Raw genomic sequence first — 18,532 nt, forward strand, 5'->3', positions numbered from 1 at the left:
CATGACAGAGAAGGCAAGAGTAAGGAAAAGAGCTCTTGTCTCTTCTTCCTCTTTGTAGAAGGACAGTACTTCTATCATGGTGGCTCTGCCCTCATGACCTCATCAGGCCTTATTAATTTCTAAAGGACTCACCTCCAAATAATATCACAGTGAGGGGTAGGGTTTCAACATACGAATTCTGGAGTGGACACAAAGCATTTGGTCCCTAACAATTGCTGAATGTTTCCTCGGTATTGGGTCCTGGTTGAGGTTCTGGCGATACAGATCTTTTGACCTTCATGTGGGAGATGTTGACGCTAATCAAATAGCCAGGCAGAAAGAATAACTTGTGAAAGTCATGGAAGATTTCACTGAAGAAGTAAACTTGAGCTGGGCTGTGAAGGATGAACAGGAAATAATTAGGGGAAGACAGAAAGGAAGAGGAGCTCAAGAAGAAGGAATAGCAGGTGCAGAGACTTGAAGGCAGGAAGGAATATGCCACAACAAAGGAGTAAATGAGGATCAGTATTAAGAAAGTAGACGTAGTCAGGAGGTTTCCAGGAACTGTTGCTTCAAAAGGATATAGTATTTCCAGGATTTATTTTAAGTAAAACTGTCCTTAAGAAATCTGATATCACAGGTAATTGTATTATGTTTTAAATACTCTATTGAGTTAAATTATTCTCACAGGAAAATTTAAATAAAAAACTATTGGATTTATGGATATTGTATGGAGGAGGCTGAGTAAACCTGAGTGAACCTGCAAGAACATATAAGAAATCGTACTTGAAGAGTATTTGTGACTCCTTTAACAGCCCGTACCTAAAAGCTCTTCCGGGTTGGGCTAGGAAGAGATACACGTATCCCGAGTGAACAAATCAGCAGTGGAACCAAATGAGCTTAGTCACATTTGGTAGGCTCTACCAGAGGATCATTTCATCAGTCACTAATCCTGGGCGCAGTCTTTCCTCAGCCAGAAAGAATAGGGCATCTACAGAGCAAAACAATGTGTACCAAGAGCAAGAATGTTATCGCTCAGTTGACGGAATTCCATGATATTCTTGGACAAGGTCCAGAATTAAGACATAACTTCATGAACGTTTCTGTGGTTTTTTGACATGCTGACAATACTGGTGAGGCTTCGAAGTATTATTTATTACTCAAATGGAATATTTGGCAATCAATTTGCTTTGGCTTAGAGCTGCTGCTAGCCCACACAGAGCCTTTGTGTGAAAAGGAAAATGGCACCCATGGCAGATGCTTGACTTGGTGATCTTACATGGTGTCTGTGTGAATTGGGGAAAGACAAGCCTCCTCCTGCTCTCGTCAGTGTAGCATCACACCAGGGTGTGCTGCTTGGTGAGGGGACCATAGGGGACACTTCAGCTACACTTGCCCCCTTTTCCAGGCACCTATGTGTCAGGTATGATCCACAAGGACAAGCCAGTGATCTTGCTTTGCCTTGCTCTCATTTTGATGTAAATCATGGCTATGAGGTTGCTTGCCTCATCTTTATTTTGGTGATTTTTCACAGAAAAAGTGAGAAAAAATTTTTTAAAAAGCAAGGTTTAAAAACCACCTTTTCTCTTTTATTTGACTTCCCAACATTTGATCCGATATGTAACCTTATCGTCATACTGATGACAAGGGATCATATTGCATGAATAATTTCTGATTTCCACAGGGAACGTCAGTAAATCTGACCCATTTTTACTTATGATTGAGGAGATAGTTAATTTTAAAGTCTGTTTTTTTCTTACAGTGCTGAGTTCCTCTATGCTCAAAGCACAACTTCTGTTTGCAGATGCTTTTCTGGCTTTATCTTTCTATTTATTAGTGGTCTAGAAGGACCCCACTTTATGACTCTTTGTTTACACTTCTAGAGAGGCCAAGTGGGGAGCCATCTAAAGGGAACATACGTCGTTTTTGAAATTGTTTTTTAAAGGATTTTAATTGCCACGGAACTGACAGAGAAAAACCCTGGTTTCCTAGGCAAGCTCTCCTCTCAAACCACGATGCCCAGGGAAAATCATTAATGGCAACAGCAGAATATAGGGCGCTTCGTTGAATCAATGTTCTTTTGTTCTGAATTGTCCTTCTCAAGCATACAGCCACTATGCCAAATATTGGCCCTATTTAGGCCAATCATTAAGTAGAGCCTGGCACCAAATTTACAACAACTATTCGAGAAACAAGGCTAGCTGGTTCTGTTCAATCGCAATGCATGCATGTGAGCTCAAAAACTTCTAGGGGACCCCTGGTGGCTCAGTCCCTTAAGCATCCGACTTTGTCTCAGGTCATGATCTCATGACTCAGCTCAAGGGTTCAAGCCATGTATCGGGCTCTGTGCTGATAGCTTAGAGCCTGGAGCCTGCTTCAGATTCTGTCTCTGTCTCTCTCTGCCCCTCCCCTGCTCATATTCACTCTCATTCTCTCTCTCTCTCTCTCTCTCTCTCTCTCTCTCTCTCTCAAGTATAAATAAACATGAAACAAACAAAAAAACCTTCTAGATGTACACAGTCTCATGGAAACTTGGTCTGCCCAAGGGTTTCTTTCATGCTCCTCCATGCTACTTGAATTATTCTGTAGCAATTTGAATTTATATTCCTCCTTTCATCACAACAGTGCCTTTTCCACTTAAAGGAGACATGATCTTTTTTCTCTCACATCCGTTTCAAGATAAACAAGAAGAGATTTCTCTCCTTCAACGTGCCAAGCTTGGTTGGCACTAAAAGCAAAGGGAGCAAGGAAGAAAAACAAATACAACGGAAATTATTTAAAGGAGGAGAGGCGACAGGGAGGAGGCAAACAGCAAGCAAACACCAGGCAGGCTCAGGGGTTTCACACAGGATAAGGCTTCATCAACAATTTCACCCCAGAAACACCCGCACTCCTATCTCATTCTGGAAATTGTGACCATGAGGCTAAACCGGTAGGATATTCTAGGGCTGAGAGCTGCCTTATGTACACTTATTTATCTTCTAGTTAAGTGGCAAGTAAAACAGGATGGGTTTAGGAAATTTGGGGTTTTGTCTCAGCTCTGCCATTACCTTGTGTTTTAGTCAGCTATTGCCTTAATTATGCTGCAAAACAAACCATCCAAAATCTCAGTGGCACGCAACAATAAGCATTCATTTCTTTCTCACTAGACTGTGGGCTGGCGGGCACAGCCCTACTTCTGGCTGTGAGTCTGTGGGTCAGTTGGGGTGGACCTGCTCCAGGCTGCCAATCAAAGTGAGACTTACTCCGGGGTCTCTCATGCTGGGGCCAAGAAGAAAGGGCAGCAGTTACTTGGGGGCATAGTCATCTCGTGGAGGAGGTCAGAAACTCCTGAAGGGCCGATGGGAACACACTATTCCTCTGATGGTCTGTGCTTAGAATTGCCACACTCTGGCTTTCACTCTCATGGACCTTTCTTCCTCAACTGGCCAAATTAAGTCATCGAAGCAGGGGTAGGGGTGAGGGGAGAACACTTCTCCCCCTTGGAGGGGGGTGAGGAGTGAATATTGGCTCAACAACAGAATATGCCATAACTTGATACTTGATTTCAGGTAACAACTGTATTTCTCTTTCTCAAATTTGTGAAATGAGGCTTTGGATCACAAAGGCAGAGAGAAATATATTCTGCCTAAGACCCCTAAGACCAAGTGAGGAAACAATGGTTATTAACTATCTTTAAAAAATTAAAAAAAAATTTTTTTAATTTTTGAGAAAGAGAAAGAGACAGTGTGAGCAGGGGAGGGGCAGAGAGAGAGACACACACAGAATCTGAAGCAGGCTCGAGGCTCTGAGCTGTCAGCAAAGAGCCCAACGCAGGGCTCGAACTCACGAACCGTGAGATCATGACCTGAGCTGGAGTTGGATGCTTAACCAACTAACCGAGCCACCCAGATGTCCCTAACTACCTTTTTAAAAAGTCAAAATTAGAAGACTTAATGGTCTCCAAAAAGGAGACTTAATGGTCTCCTAAAAAAAATCATAATTTAGGGTGAGCATATTATCACATGTCAGAAGGTCAATGAAAAAGCTGTCATTGGTTTTTAACTTCTTGAATTTTTCTATTGCAGTCCATTGGAGAAGCAACCTCATGGTGACCAGGTTGTAAAACTAGCCAGGTTACATATGGCAATCTCCCACATCCACCCTAAGGTTTCTGTTATTGGGCTCAGTCGGCAAATATGGCCTGTAGGCCAAATCTGTTTTCATACAGCCTTTTGTGTGCTAAGGATGGTTTTTAAATTTTTACGTGCTTTTTTTTTTTAAAGAAAATAATGTTTTGTAACATGTGAAAATAAATAAAATTCAAATTTCAATGGCCTTAAAAATCCTCCTTGAAACATAGCCTTCCTCATCCACCTACGTATTGTCTCTGCTTTTGTGCTACAAGAGAAGAGGTAAGCACTTATGACAGAGACCATAGGGCCAGAAAAGCTACTGTAATTGTGTTTCTGAGAAGGTATGAGGCCTAACAATTTTGTACCATGAGACAGAGAAATGAACACAGTATTTGATGCGTTCCTCGGCCTCCCCTGAATCTACATCACTCGGGCAAAGCAGGGAGTTCAAAGGCGTGGTGCCTGGCACTCCCTTAATCCTCTCCACAGACTGCACCTCAGATCCACCAGATCCTGTGATGAAGAAATACCTCCTTTCTGTTGCCTAGGTAAAATTCCGTATTTCTCTCCCGTAGGTGTTTCTTAACACAGGCTGGAGTGAAACAGCCAGCTCTTCAAAAGTCCACTGAGCATGCCTCCATGCCAAACCCCGTATATGTTTCATATGGCATTTTGGGTAATGCCAAAAATGGCTCTTGAAGGCCCTTGATGGACATCGATTTACATTTCCCGTTGGTTTACACTGACAATTTGTTTCCTGTCTATTGTTTTTCGCACACATTTTTTTCAACCTTCTTAAGCTTGGATTTTGATTTAATTTTTGTTTTATAAAAACAAATGTCATCCCATGAGGGGAGATAGCTTTTGTTATAAACACACATGTGTAGGACTGTAAAAGTTAATGAAATTCACAACCAAACCTTATAATAAAATGGCCTCGGGACAGAAACAATCTGATCAGCCTCCAGTGAGTCACAGATGATCGACTGGAATCGCACACAGGTGGCTGAGGGCACAAGGCCGCTGGCGTCTTGCCTCACAACACACAGGGGACGTGCATTTTATGACCCAACTCTGCGTGCCCTGTCGTGCTTTATTGTTTGCATATTTCTGTTTAAACCTGCCCTGGCAACGTAGCTGCAGAGAAATTACAGTCTGCAAAACCACACTCATTAGGAGAAGTTAGCAAATATTTCATTGCCCGAGAAAGGACCAATTTCTTTGCAAAGCACCGTCCAGATGAGGTAACTCAAGCTTTGGGGGCCCCGGCTGAGGTTTGCAGCTTTGAAAAGGAGCACAAAGGAATAACTCCCCTTCATCCTTACTTGTCTTTAAATCTTTTTCTGTTAAGTCTGTGGGAGAAGGGAAACTATTTGCTATAGTTTGGGCTGCATGCTTTATTGAGTTGGACAGAGTCATTGAGAGAGTGGACATGACTCTCAGCTTTGGGGAGTACCAGGATGGAGACAGCTTCCCAATCTTCCGTTCCAAAATTAAATCATGAGCTCTATTACAAATCTTGGGTGGTATTGCAAGGTCAGTGAAACTATCTGGGTGGGGGGGGGTCCATTTAGAGTACTTGGTTGTGTATTGATGCCAAGCAAGCCAGGGGTGGGGTAGAGGAATACATTCTAAGAAAGGTAATATGGGCTTTATCATGGCACTGAATGATGCTACAAGGGGAAGTCTGTGGGATCGTCATTTACATGAGGCTATGAGCGACAGAGAAACCTATCCAAATTGGAAAACAAATGCAGAAATAATACTGCATTGCTTTGAGAACAAATAAATCACCTGGGGTGTTTGAATCCTACCAATGGTAGCACCACCACCACCAGTAACCACTTCTAAGGGTATCTGCGACCGTTTTCTGATGGCATTTAGACGGCAGAATGGTCAAGAGCAGGCTCTGGAACCAGACACCAGGGATGGAGGGCCGGTCTGCCCAGTAAGAGCTCTGTAACTTGGGGCAACTTACCTACGATCTGTGTACCTCTGTCTCCTCTGCAGAAAGACAGGGATAACAAGAGCACCTACCCAGAGGGTTACTATGCTGATGCGGTAAGTCAATCAATGAAAGGAGCTTCACGCAGTGCCTGGCACACAGTAAATGCTTCAGTGATATTAACTATTATTAATGTAATTATTTGGTGTATATGTTCCTACATCTACCCAGGACTCTACAATCATACAGTTATTTAAGCAAGAGAGATGAGAACTAACAGTTAGTGCATGCCATGAGCTAGGTCTTAGCTCACCACTCTCTGTTTATTGTCGGATTTACTTCTTCTGACAGTCTTACAGTGGTAAATACAGATAAGAAAACAAATTCTAGAAGGGCAATGAACTCAGAAAGCACCCATCAGCTACATGTCAGTAGAGCTGGTGTCAGCCACTTACTTACCAAGCTGTGCCCGGTTAAGAGCTGGAGCTTTGGGTTTAATTCTTGCCTCTGTCTCTTACTAACTGATCTCAGACAGCTTAACCCCTTTAAACTTCATTTTCTGCCTGAAAGAAGTGGATAATTATAGAAACTACATCACAGGTGTGCCATAAATATTAACATTCATGAGTGTGTAACACAGTACCCAGTACTTAAAAGATAGTGATCGACAGCCACTAGCTATTGTAACATGAGATGTGCACGTACATTGACTCTGTATTTCCCCATCACAACATCTGTCGTGTGGTTAATACACCCATCATCACTATAGGAGTGTGACCTATGTGATACTGGATACCCAAAGTAGAGTAATCACTCTGTGTCCCCAATTCCTGGGACAAATATTCTAGCTCACATCAGGTATTCAATAAATAAATGGTTGTCAAATGGCTAAATAAATCAGTGTTTATATTTAACTCACTGCACTCTCAGTGCAGAGCCCAATGAGGGGCTCAAACTCACGAACCATGAGATCCATGACCTGAACAGAAGTCTGGTGCTTAACCGACTGAGCCACCAGGTGCCCCTTAATTCATCCATTCTTATGTTTTCTTTGAAGTTATGAACAAAAGGCATTATACTTACAGTAGAATATTACTTATCCTTAACAAAGCAGGAAACCCTACCACCAAAAGGTGCAGGGACTAACCTGGAGAACCCCCTGCTAGGTGGAGAGAGTCCATCACAGAAGGATAAATATTGTAACACTTACATACAGCATCTCAAATACAAATACTTATGTAATGTGTTGAAAATAGCCAACCTCTTAGAAGCAGAGACTGGAATGGTGGTCTCCAGGGACTGTGGGGAGGACGAAATGGGGAATTACTTTTCAACGGGTAGAAAGTTTTAGTTATGCAAGAGCGCTAAGTTCTAGAGATGTGCTGTGCAACATCGTGCCTATAGTTAATAGTTGTATTACACACTTAAATTTGTTAAGAGGATAGATCTCATGTTAAATGTTCTTACCACAATAAAAAAAAAAAAAGCACTAGAACTGAAGTTTTTGAAATAGTTCCCATTAAGTTCAAGGGAACTGTGCCCCCCAAATGTTTTCCAATTTCTTCCTTAATTTGGCTTGAAGAACTGACATTTACAGGTGACCCTCATAAGCCTTTTTGCTCTTTAAAGAAAGAAGGATGGTGATAGAAACACGTTGTGTCCAGCCTGGCACTTTGGAGATCCTACTTAGTCACACTGCACCATCACCATCATGGTGCTCGTACTGTTAACTCTTTCTCTATGTGGCAGACCATACCAAGACCTTTTCGATAATGTCTTTTAAAAAAATGTTTTACTTGTTTTTGACAGGGTGAGTGGGGGAGGCACGGAGGGAGGGAGACAGAGGATCTGAAGTGGGCTCTGTGCTGACAGTGTACTGCAAGCCAATGTGGGACTCAAACTCATGACCCATGAGATCATGATATAAGCCGAAGCTGGATGCTCAACCGACTGAGCCAACCACTGCGTGCTGGGACCTTCTCAACAACGTCTTCTTTAACCCTCCCATCAACTCTATGAATGAGAATTCTCACTTCTATTTTCTTAGTGGAAAATGAACTGACGTTCAGAGAGTTTGACTTTCCCAAGGTCACACAGCAGGAATGTGTCAGAGTGAGGGATGGGACACCACTCAGTCTGATTCCACAACCACACCCTTGTTGTCTCCCTTTATGCACCCATTTCTATGAATACTTATCGAGTACCTACCATTACGTAAGTAGGTATTTTTAAAGAGGCTAGAACAGTGTCAGGCACAAAATAAGTACTGTGTGTTTGATACATACATAAACACGCAAGTCCTGGGCTGGATTGGAATATATCAACGAACAAAGCACTTCACTATCCCTGCTCTTGTGAAACTTACATATAATGGAGAGGACAGATGAGAAACAATGAGCATAATAAACATGTAACTGTTTGGTAGAAGGTCATAAGTGCTGTGGAAGAATTAAAACCAGGCATGGGAGATCCAGCAGGAATGTTCATAGGGGTGGTGGGTTTTAGTAGTCCATGTGGTGGTCAGGGCAGGACTCACGCAGGGGGTTTATGAGGGAAGGTTCCCTAAGGTAAGGATACTCTTGAAAGAGAACAGCTAGAGCAGGTGACTGGGGGCGACTGAGGAATTAGAAGGAGGCCAGTGGGTTCGGGCTAGAGTGGCAGGATATGAAGTCAGAAGGAGGAGCGGGTGAGTGACGGCAGGCACTCTATCAGATATTCTGGTCCAAGCCGCTCTGATTAGGATCCCACAGCCCGACCCCTACTGTCTGGTCTATTCTTTGCAATTCTTGCCTGGGGGCATTTAGAAGGTCTCAGTAGCCACTTCCAATGTTTGACATTTGGGGGTGGTGGGGCGGAGAGAGTTAAAATAGGACGCTCAATCGTCCACTGGTCAGCAGGGTCTGCTCAATCCAGGAACATTAGATCCTGCAAAGGGCAAAGGTTATTTGGGTGGCTGCAAACCTATAACATCTGTCAGCCACGCACTGATAAAGGAGCCAAAAACGGTTTGAAAAAAATGAATGTGCAACAGAGGGAAGGGCTCTCTGGCAAGAACAAAAGGCTGAGCAACAAGAAATATAAATAGGTGTATATGTGTGCGTGCATGCATGTGGACATGCATATTTAATTCAATTGGATCACTAGGTACTAATCGCCTGCTATGAGCGAGTCAAAATGGGCACACAAGACAATTTTGTGACATGGAACGAAGTTTCAAGCATCTTGAAAGCCTGGAAAGGGCACTGACATTTGGAGTCAAGAGCAAAGACTGGCAAATTGTTTCTGTGAAGGGCCAGAGTGTCAGACTTTTGGGCCCCATGGCCTCTGTCTCAACTACTAAACTCAGCTGCGTAGAGGGAAAGCAGTCACCAAGGATTCACAAGTACGTGCGGCTGCATTCCAATAAAACTTTATAAAAGCGGACAGCAGTCTGGACTTGGGCCATGGGCAGCTCTTCGCTGTGCCCCGAGCTAGGGACTTGTACTGCTATTAGTTCCTCGGAAGTGCCTCCTCACTGAGTATCCCTTCTTGCTGTCAGGATCCTCTTAGGTGTTTCTCCTACTAATCCTACCGTAATTTTTAGAGCACAGATATCGTAATCTCTTGGAGCGCCTGGGTGGCTCAGGCATTTGAGCATCAGTCTCTGTCCAGGTCAGGTCGTGATCTCACGGTTGTGAGACCGAGCCCTAAGTTGGATTCTGCACTGGGCACGGAGCCTGTGTAAGATTCTCTTTCTCCCTCTCCCTCTGCCCTGCCCCTACTCACGCTCTTTCTCTCTCTCTTTGAAAAAATATTATAATCTCTATTTCACAGATGAAGAAAGGGAGGCACTGCTCAGAGAGGATGAGTAAATTAACTAGGGTCACACAGTGATTAAAGTGCCGAACTGAGAAGCAAGCGCATCACGGAACGCCATTCCTCCTGGCATGTTCTCTCAGTCACAGCACGTGGAACCTCACAAAAAAAGACATGCAGATCATAATCAGACGTTCAGCCCTTTGTACAAAGCATGAAAAACCAAACAGAATGAAACTATGATTTCAGTCACTGTGGATTCTAACATTTACAATGTCCATTTTACTTCTGGGAGAGGGGAAAAAAAAAAAGACATGTTTCTACTTTGCCTTCTTTGGCATGTGTGTGAACTTCCCTCCAGAGATTTCAAAGCTGCTTGGCTCTGAGGTTCTGCATTTCTCTTGGAAACAATCTGTGTCTTTATGAATGCCAGAGGGGGGCTTTGAGGCCACAGAGGGATGAAGGAACTCTGCCCTTGTCCTGTGCCACGGGTTGGCAGCCTCGAGAATGCAGTGGGGGGAGCAGGAAGGAACATTACTCCTCGAGTCACTTGAAAACTTAGCACCTGCACAGAAGTAAGGCCACAGCCACACCCTGCTCTCTCCATTCTTCCGTGCACCCTTCTCCCCGTGCTCTGAGAACATCAGCCTTCTTTCTGTCCACAAATTAAATGCCAAGCTCAGTCCTGATTCATGGCCTTTGCACGTGTTCCCTCCGCCTGGAAGGCTCTGTCCCAAGATCCTCACATGCCTGGCATCTCCTGTTACTTAGGTCTTGGCTTAGTCCTTTCATCTTTAGAGGAACTTTCCAGAGCTCCTAGTGCCAATGTCCCAACCGCTAGAGATCTTTCTCTATCACATTAGCCTCTACTTGCTCTTGTCCCTTCATTCATGTGCTTTTTTATCTTCTATTTCCTCTGACGAGATCATACACTCCACGGAGACGAAGACCTCTCCTACTTTGTTCATCACTGCCCACGGCGCCTAGGACAGTGTCTAACACAGAGAGGGCTTTTGGAGGATGTTTGTTGAATGGATATATGACCAAGGACAGTAGCGAAGCGCATATATGGACTGCTAATTATGTAGCCAGCACCGTCCTGAGTCTGCATACGCACTTTCTCATTAATTTCTCAGCAACTCAAATTCCCCAAGGAATGCTGATTTATCCCCATTTTATAGAAGACAGAGTGGAGACCTGGAAAACTGAGCCCAGCAGGTACACGGCTATACAACTGGTATGTGGCACAGCTATGATTTTCACTCAAGCCCACATCCAACTTTGAAGCTGCCATTTGCATGATATGGGGAAAACGCAAGACTGAACTGTACACATTTGTTACCCTGAAGGATAGTGAATATGTTCTAATTAAGGGGCAAGGAGCCCGGTCAAGAAAGGTAACAGAACTACGTCAGCCTCACTGTCTCGGAGAGCTTACACAAGGGTGAAGGAATTGCCATCTGTGTCCATTTCAAAGAAATGTTTGAGAAGGAACAGCAGGCAGACCGTCTGCACCTTTTCGTGGAAGTCCACGGAACAGCACAGGGCGTGGCTCCTTATGGCGTCCCAGGGGACATGGCGCTTTTGTCCTGTGGCCTTGCCGAATTATCAAGGTGAGTTTTTAAAGAAACAACTTTCAGGGGAGACTGGAAATCTCAACGGGGAGCCCTACTCTCCACCCAGTGTGGAGTGCCTAAATTCTCCTTTGGGCCTGCAGGTCTCTCACCTCTGCCTGTTTGGGGGCTGGATTAAGAAGTGACACTTAATAAAGCCTTCTCCAATTCTGCCACTTCCATTTGGCCTTTTGGCACATTTGCTTTGAGTTTCCGGCTTTGATGTGGGGCCTTGTTCGGCCAGCTCTGGGGTTGAGTGAGAGCTGTAGGGAGTGGGGAGGGAGGCTTTGTGTTTGAACTGGCACAGTGATTGATTAACCCTTTCTGCAACTCCTCTGGTGAAAAATAGACGGCTCGGCAAAGCAGGCTCCAGATGGCCACAGGATGTAGGCTACATTTCCTGAGATGCTGATTTCAGGGGTTGTATACCCTGTAACAGATTGAATTTGACATGTGGCCACACTCACATGTGAACCCTGGGAAGACTGGTTTCCCCGGAGTGCCTTTTAGGAGTTTGGGAGTGGAGATTTCATTCTCTGAGCAAATTTCAATCTCAGGGTAGCCCTGGTCCCCTCATGGCAAACAAAGCAATCCAAAGAGAAGGTACAAAAATAAACTCCAAAATAAAGCATTTTCATAACTTATTTTGCTCTTGATCTTTTGTTTTGCATTTTGTAAACTCCACTGTCAACTCCCAAGTGTTGAATACAATTGGGTAAAAAGAAAGAAAAAAAGAAAGGAAGGAAAGGAAGGAAGGAAGGAAGGAAGGAAGGAAGGAAGGAAGGAAAGAAGGAATCTACAATACTAACTTTAAATAACTGACCTTCTAAAGAAGTTTGAAACACAACACTGTTGCCATAACATTTAGTGACTAAATCAGTATTTTCATCTCTGGAACATCATTTAATATTTTAAGGCGAGAGATACTTGCTCATTTTACCCTATTTACTATGCAATTCCAAGCACTTTTATTCTGGGGTAAAGTCCAAGGAAGCCAGCTCTTTTTTCTTGCTTCAGTGAAAAAGGAAGCGAGTGTTTACAAACATGTTTTTAATCAGACTTCTTTTATTTTATTTATTGTTTTTGCCCTTTACCAAGCACGTTGCTAGTTCTTTCGAGGAAGAGAAAAGTACCATGTGAAATGCAATACCACTCTCTCCGCTGCTTTACCACAAGCCCAGCCTTTACAGTTACTAGTTCTGAGAGAGGGGAGACTTGGTTATCTGCCATCATGACACCAGTTTGGAATGCTGGGACCAATTTCAGCAACCAGGCCAAGCTCCTCATACAACCTTTGAAACCAAATCAAAAAAACGGAACGAGTATGCCTTGCTCCGTTTCTTAAGTGTGTTTGTAGTGGGAAACTGGATGCAAATGTACAGAATGGTTCAATATGGATTTGGGCATATGTTAAAAACAAGCCAGTAAGACAAGGCATCAGTTGTTAACAGTAACTCAAGCTGTGCCATTGGATCACAGCACATGCAGCCTCAGCTATCAGATATGTGATCTTTAGCCAGCTCATCATTTCCTCTGATTAGTGCCAAAGAGAAATTGTTATGTCTATTAGGCCTGGGAAAATGCCGTTTGAATGGGGCTCGACAATATGTGGACCCATGTTGCCATTCTTCCATGTCTCACCCATGGCAGACATCACTAATCGATTATGGCACTCTTTACCACTGAGTCCATGAGGCCTCAGAACCGTGTCAAAGTGAGGTGCCAGGTAGTCGGTCCATCATTGTTGCAATTGTCACCACATGACAATCTGCCGGGGCTACCTCCAGGTGACACCAAAGTGTCCTGCATTTCTGACAGCTTTCTGCCATCAAGAAACATTACCCCTATTTGTACCCATATGTAATTCCCTCCCCTTGAGTGTGGGCTAGACCTAACAATGCACTCTAGTGGGCAGAATAGGGCAAAAGTGATGAGGGAATGTCACATCTGAGACAGGGCTACAAAAGACTATGACTTTCATCTTGCTGACACTTGCTCTTGCCATCTCGCACTGAGGAAACCAGTTGCCATATTGTGAGTAGCTCCATAGAGAGACCCAAATGGCAAGGAACCAATGGAGGCCTCCAGTCACTGGCTCACGGGAAACAAAGATCCTCAGTCCAAAAGACAGTAAGTACTGAATTCTGCAAAAAACCATGTGAATAATCTTGGAAGTAGATGTTTCCCAGCTGTGCTTTGACACGTCTACAGCTTTGGCTGATACTTTTACTGTAGCCAGAGGACCCAGGTTTTCACTCACAGCAATTATGATAATAAATCCAGTTGTCTTAAGGCAGCTCAGTACTGGGTTGATTTGTTACACAGCAATAAATAGCTAATGCAGCAAGATTCTGGCAGACTCCATGAGAGGAAGGAGACAGGGATAGAGGGGACTTGTTCGAATATGGAATCTGAGACTCTGAAACAAAGTTCAAATTTTTCCGGGATGGAAAATACTTAAAGTCATGTCACAGCTCTATGTTGAGCTGCGGCTTTGGGATGAGTCTGTCACTCTTATCAAACATTTACTGCATATTTAGTTCAAGTATGGTTCCCCATGAGATCTTGAAGACACAAAGAAGCAAGCCTGATGTAGTGGACATCAACTCTTTTCATCTGCTCAGTAACCATTTTTGTTCCTTTAGCTTCAGCAGGCTGACTTTTCCTGAAAAAACCACCTCGATCGCTCCTAGACCATTTGCTGTGGGTAGAACTGACCCCATCTAAGGTTACATCTGACAGTGAGGTTGCTAACTTGGTAGAATGTAAGCTTAGGGGTGTTGGTGGTCATCCTTATTCCTACTTGGGGAAACGTCAGTCTGAATCATACCAAAGAGGAAAACAAAGCTGACAGAAGCAAAGAAGTACATCCCTGACAAACTCTCCAGCACCTTTCTCCAACTGCACTTGAACTGTAACTTTCAATTCTATTAACCAATAAATCCCTGTCTTTTCTTTCTTAACCTTATGCCTGTTTGAATTGGATTTCTGTAGCTTGCAGCTGAAATAATTCAGAATAATGCAATATGAACGTTGTGAAAACATAGGCATTTTAAAGAGCTAGTCCTGAAAGGAGGCTTTGAGATGGGCCTGGCCCAGCAGGAAGACAGGGTCCTAGGTAGGTTTCTAGGTTGCTAAGTCCTTTGGAGACAACACAGATATTTTTTTAAAAAGGCATGTCTCGTAATATGAGTCCTATGCATGACTCGTGGTCTACCAAGACTCCCAGAGAAAATGAGCCAGGATATTAATAATGTTCATTCACTCAGCAAATATTTATTAAGTATTGACTATGTGCCAGGAACTATTGGGGGACTGGGGACACGATGACAAAACAAAGTGTCAGTGCTTGTGGACTGTGAGAATCAAGTCAGTTTGGGAAGGTCGATGAAAAATAAGTCTACCAGTGTTTGGTGAGGCTGCTAATGACAAGTACCAGAAGAGACCAAGCAAATAAAGGCTAGATAGTGATGATAGGGGCTAAGGAACGTGGGTGCCATTGTAGATACGGTGACCAGACGAAAGCTTATTGTAGTGTGAACATGCAAGCAGACATGTGAAGGAAATGGGGAATGATCTGTGCAGATAGCTGGGGGAAAGGTCTTTGGTTGGAATAGACTATTTTGTATGTTCGGGGACAGCTACAGGGCCAGCGTGCCAGGGATAAGTGGGAAAGGAGGAGGGGGAAATAAGACGAGTTTAGGCGAGGTCAGATCACATAGAGCATGCAGGCCACTGTAAGGATGTGATCTTTTACACTGAGACCAATGGGCAACCAGAGGAGTGCCATGCTCTGACTTACTAGGCTCCCTCTGGCTGCCCTATTGAGAAAGGACTGTCAGGGGACAGGAGCGGAAAGAAAAGACCAATATCAAAACTATTGCAACAGTCTTGGCAGGAACTGATGGTGGCTACTAGGTGGGTTTGGATTCCAGACATATGTTGAAGATAGAAGCTGAAAGATTTGCTAACACATTGGGTACAGCACATAAGAAAAACTATGTTGTGTTAGGAAGAACAGAAGGGTAGGACAGAGAAGACTGGGAGATTCTGGGTTGGACCTGCTCAGTGTATGGTGCCTCTTAGAGGCTCAAGTGGTGGGTGGATGTGGAAGACCAGAGTACAAGGGAAGGTCTGGGGTGGAGATATGTATTTGGGAGACACAGTGGACAGCGGTAGTTAAAAGTAAGACTGGTTGAAATCACCTAGGGAGTAAATATAGACGGAGGAAAGAAGAGTTTCAATGGGTTCCCAAGATATTCCATCATTTAGAGATCAGGAAGAAGAGGAAGTTGCTGAAAAAGAAAAGTGAGAGAAAGTTCAAGCCACGGGTCTGTGTTACCCACTACAAAACAAAAGCATTAATCTTTGTGCTTCTGTTTTACCTAATATTATATCCCTTTCACTTAGTACAGTACTTTCTCATTAAATGGTAGAAAAGTCAGACTATAAGCACACAGAATCACTAAGCAGTTTTCTTAGAGATAAATTTTAATCAAGGCAAAGAGCACTGGCCTTAAAAAAGATACAGAGTTTCTATTGCAATGAATTGTGAATGCAGGTTGAAGGGCAGGTGCTGGGGAAATAGGCAAGTTTCAAGGAATCAAGTGATGAGTCAAAACCTCAAAGGCAGGCAAACCTGAAACCAGGGGACACCCAGAACTAGGTTGGGGAAACAATGGGCCAGAAGTATACTAGATGAGGGTCTTGAATTTCTAAGACTCTGAAATAGAAGGTGGGAAGCCCAAATCCAGGTACCTGATAAATATCCAGAACATGAACAGGGACATCAGTTGAACAGATGTGATAACCGAGTAATATCAATTAGTTCGTTGAATTACCCTTGGTATTTACGGGGTTTTATCTTCCTTTTTTCAGAAGATTTTCTTACCTTTCATTTGGAGAGAGAAACTAACTACTAAAGCAGAACAAGTCTGTGGGTTTGTAGGTGGAGGTACTTGGAAGTCCTTGGATAGAGGGAAAACCGAAGGGAGAGAAAAGTTTCCATCAACACTGACATTTGGTCAACCAAGCAGGATATTGCTGTTGTCATTCTCAGCTCTCTGCTCCATACAGGACTGATACCCAGATTCCTAAAAGCACCTTTAAGGCAGCATCTGTGTCTTAATCTTTTCTGTACCTTCCTTGGTGCTTAGCAATATGTTGATGTGCAAAGACCATGGACTTTGAGCCAGCTGATTTAAAAATTTGTTATGGTCTTGGACACCTTTTATTCTGCATTTTGGGGCCTCCTGTTCCTCCACGGAACTGGCAAATTTCAAAGCTTGGCCTTATCACTCATTCACCTAGAATGCCGATTTCCTTACCTATGAACAAGGGCAAAGCCCACTGTAAAGAAGAACACCACCAGCAAGCAGAACTAACATGGCAGAGTGCCTTCAATGTGTCAGGTGCTGCACTGATGCCTCATTTTATACTCTTTGTCTCTTTGTTTTTACAGATGGAGAAATGGAGACTTAACAGAGTTAAGTGATATGTCAAAGTTCACACAGCTAGTGAATAAGAAACCATCAATTCAAACCTAGCACTTTTTGATGGCATCCTGACAGTGTCAGAGGCATGTGGGGTGGGGTGTAGGTAAGGGCTAGGTGAAGTGGGGCTAAATGAACATGGGTTTGAATGATCGGCTACTTGGCCATGGGGACCATAGTAGGTATTGAGCAAAACTGATGGCAGTGCTGATGGGAACACATCTCACGAATGTGTAACAAGTCTTCCACCTTGGTGTAGATTATCTGCCTATCAAAAGAAATGTCCTGATGACTCAGATGGGTCGGGGGAATTAGGCTATGGTGTTCTTTCTGTGATCAACAGCCTCAGTCCCCTAGGGAAGGAAGGTGGGAAACACCCACCTAGTTAAGCTAAGTGGCCACTGAGTGAGGTACTTCCCATAGGTGATTTTTGGTATCTTACTAGAACAATCCACTAGGGTAGGTATTTAGTCCCCCTATGTTACAGATGAAGAAACTTAGACTCAGGTGAGTGGCCAATCTTGTCCAGTATAAAAAGGGACGATGCTTGTTTGTTTGTTTGTTCCAGATTCTGCTTGATTCCAAAGCTCATGCTCTCTCTCATATTCCTGGGGAAAAGGTCTTCTTTAAACCAGTACAAAACCAGATGTGTGTTTTCTTGCCACTTTAATCTCTTCTGTAATAGCTTCCCTTTTCCTCTCCAATTGTCCCAAACAGTTCTGGGGAACATGCGAGTAGTGCAGGCCAATATTTCTTTCCTTACCTTCTTTTTCCTCTCCTCTCTGAGTCTCTTAAGCACATTTGAAACTTGTCCTCATTCCCGTCCCCCAAAGTGAAAGTTGCTGTCTTTTGGTTAACTCAGAACTGCAGGGATAAATTCTTGGGAAAGTCATGTGCTTTTTATTATTATGTTGTTTATTCATGTACTTGAAACACATTTATATTGTTAGGCTATTCATGGAATAAAGCATTCAGATGAAAAAACAAACCAGTGAGTTTGGAAGTCATCTTGAAGAAACAAAGAGAAATCTCCTAAGGAGGAGCACATTTAACTCTTCTGGTCTCCTTTCCTAATTCAGCAACCCTGTTGACCATTGCTTTCAGTTGAAAGGATTCCCATTTTCTCCCTGTGAAAGTCATCATGGAGGAAGCTGCGAGTTTGCTGTCAGCATTATGAAGGAAACTGGGTCCTCAGAACTTACTGGAATCACATGCAAAGCAAACAAAGTCAGTGTCAATAGCGCCTCCAGCTTTCCATTTCAAAGTTCTCATTGGGAGTGTATATTTTTATGGAGGGTGGTAGTGGGGAATTAGTACCCACCAAGTACTGTGATCAAGCACTCTGCAGTCTAGCTTCGCAAAGTGTGGTTCTGGCACTGGTCACACTGGTGTAGTTGGGAGCTGGTTAGGAATGTATAATCTCAGATCCTGCCATAACTCTACTCAATCACAATCCACATTTTCACAAGATTCCTGGTCAACATTCCATGCATATTAAAGTTTGAAAGACAATGCCCTCCTAGTCACTTATTTATACATTTTTCACCTTTAGGGAAGAGGTATTCATGTCAGGGTTGCTTAAATGAGAAAACA

The 18,532-nt window shown here is 43.5% G+C and overlaps 1 long non-coding RNA gene across 1 annotated transcript in view; it reads right to left on the reverse strand.

The window, feature by feature from the left end:
- The window catches only part of LOC109254504 (uncharacterized), a 279,356-nt gene that overhangs the window by 40,151 nt on the left and 220,673 nt on the right, over nt 1-18,532 (reverse strand). The window lies entirely within an intron of this gene.

Source organism: Panthera pardus, unplaced genomic scaffold (assembly GCF_024362965.1).
Source record: "Panthera pardus isolate Hobbes unplaced genomic scaffold, ASM2436296v1 HiC_scaffold_8, whole genome shotgun sequence".
Taxonomy (NCBI): domain Eukaryota; kingdom Metazoa; phylum Chordata; class Mammalia; order Carnivora; family Felidae; genus Panthera; species Panthera pardus.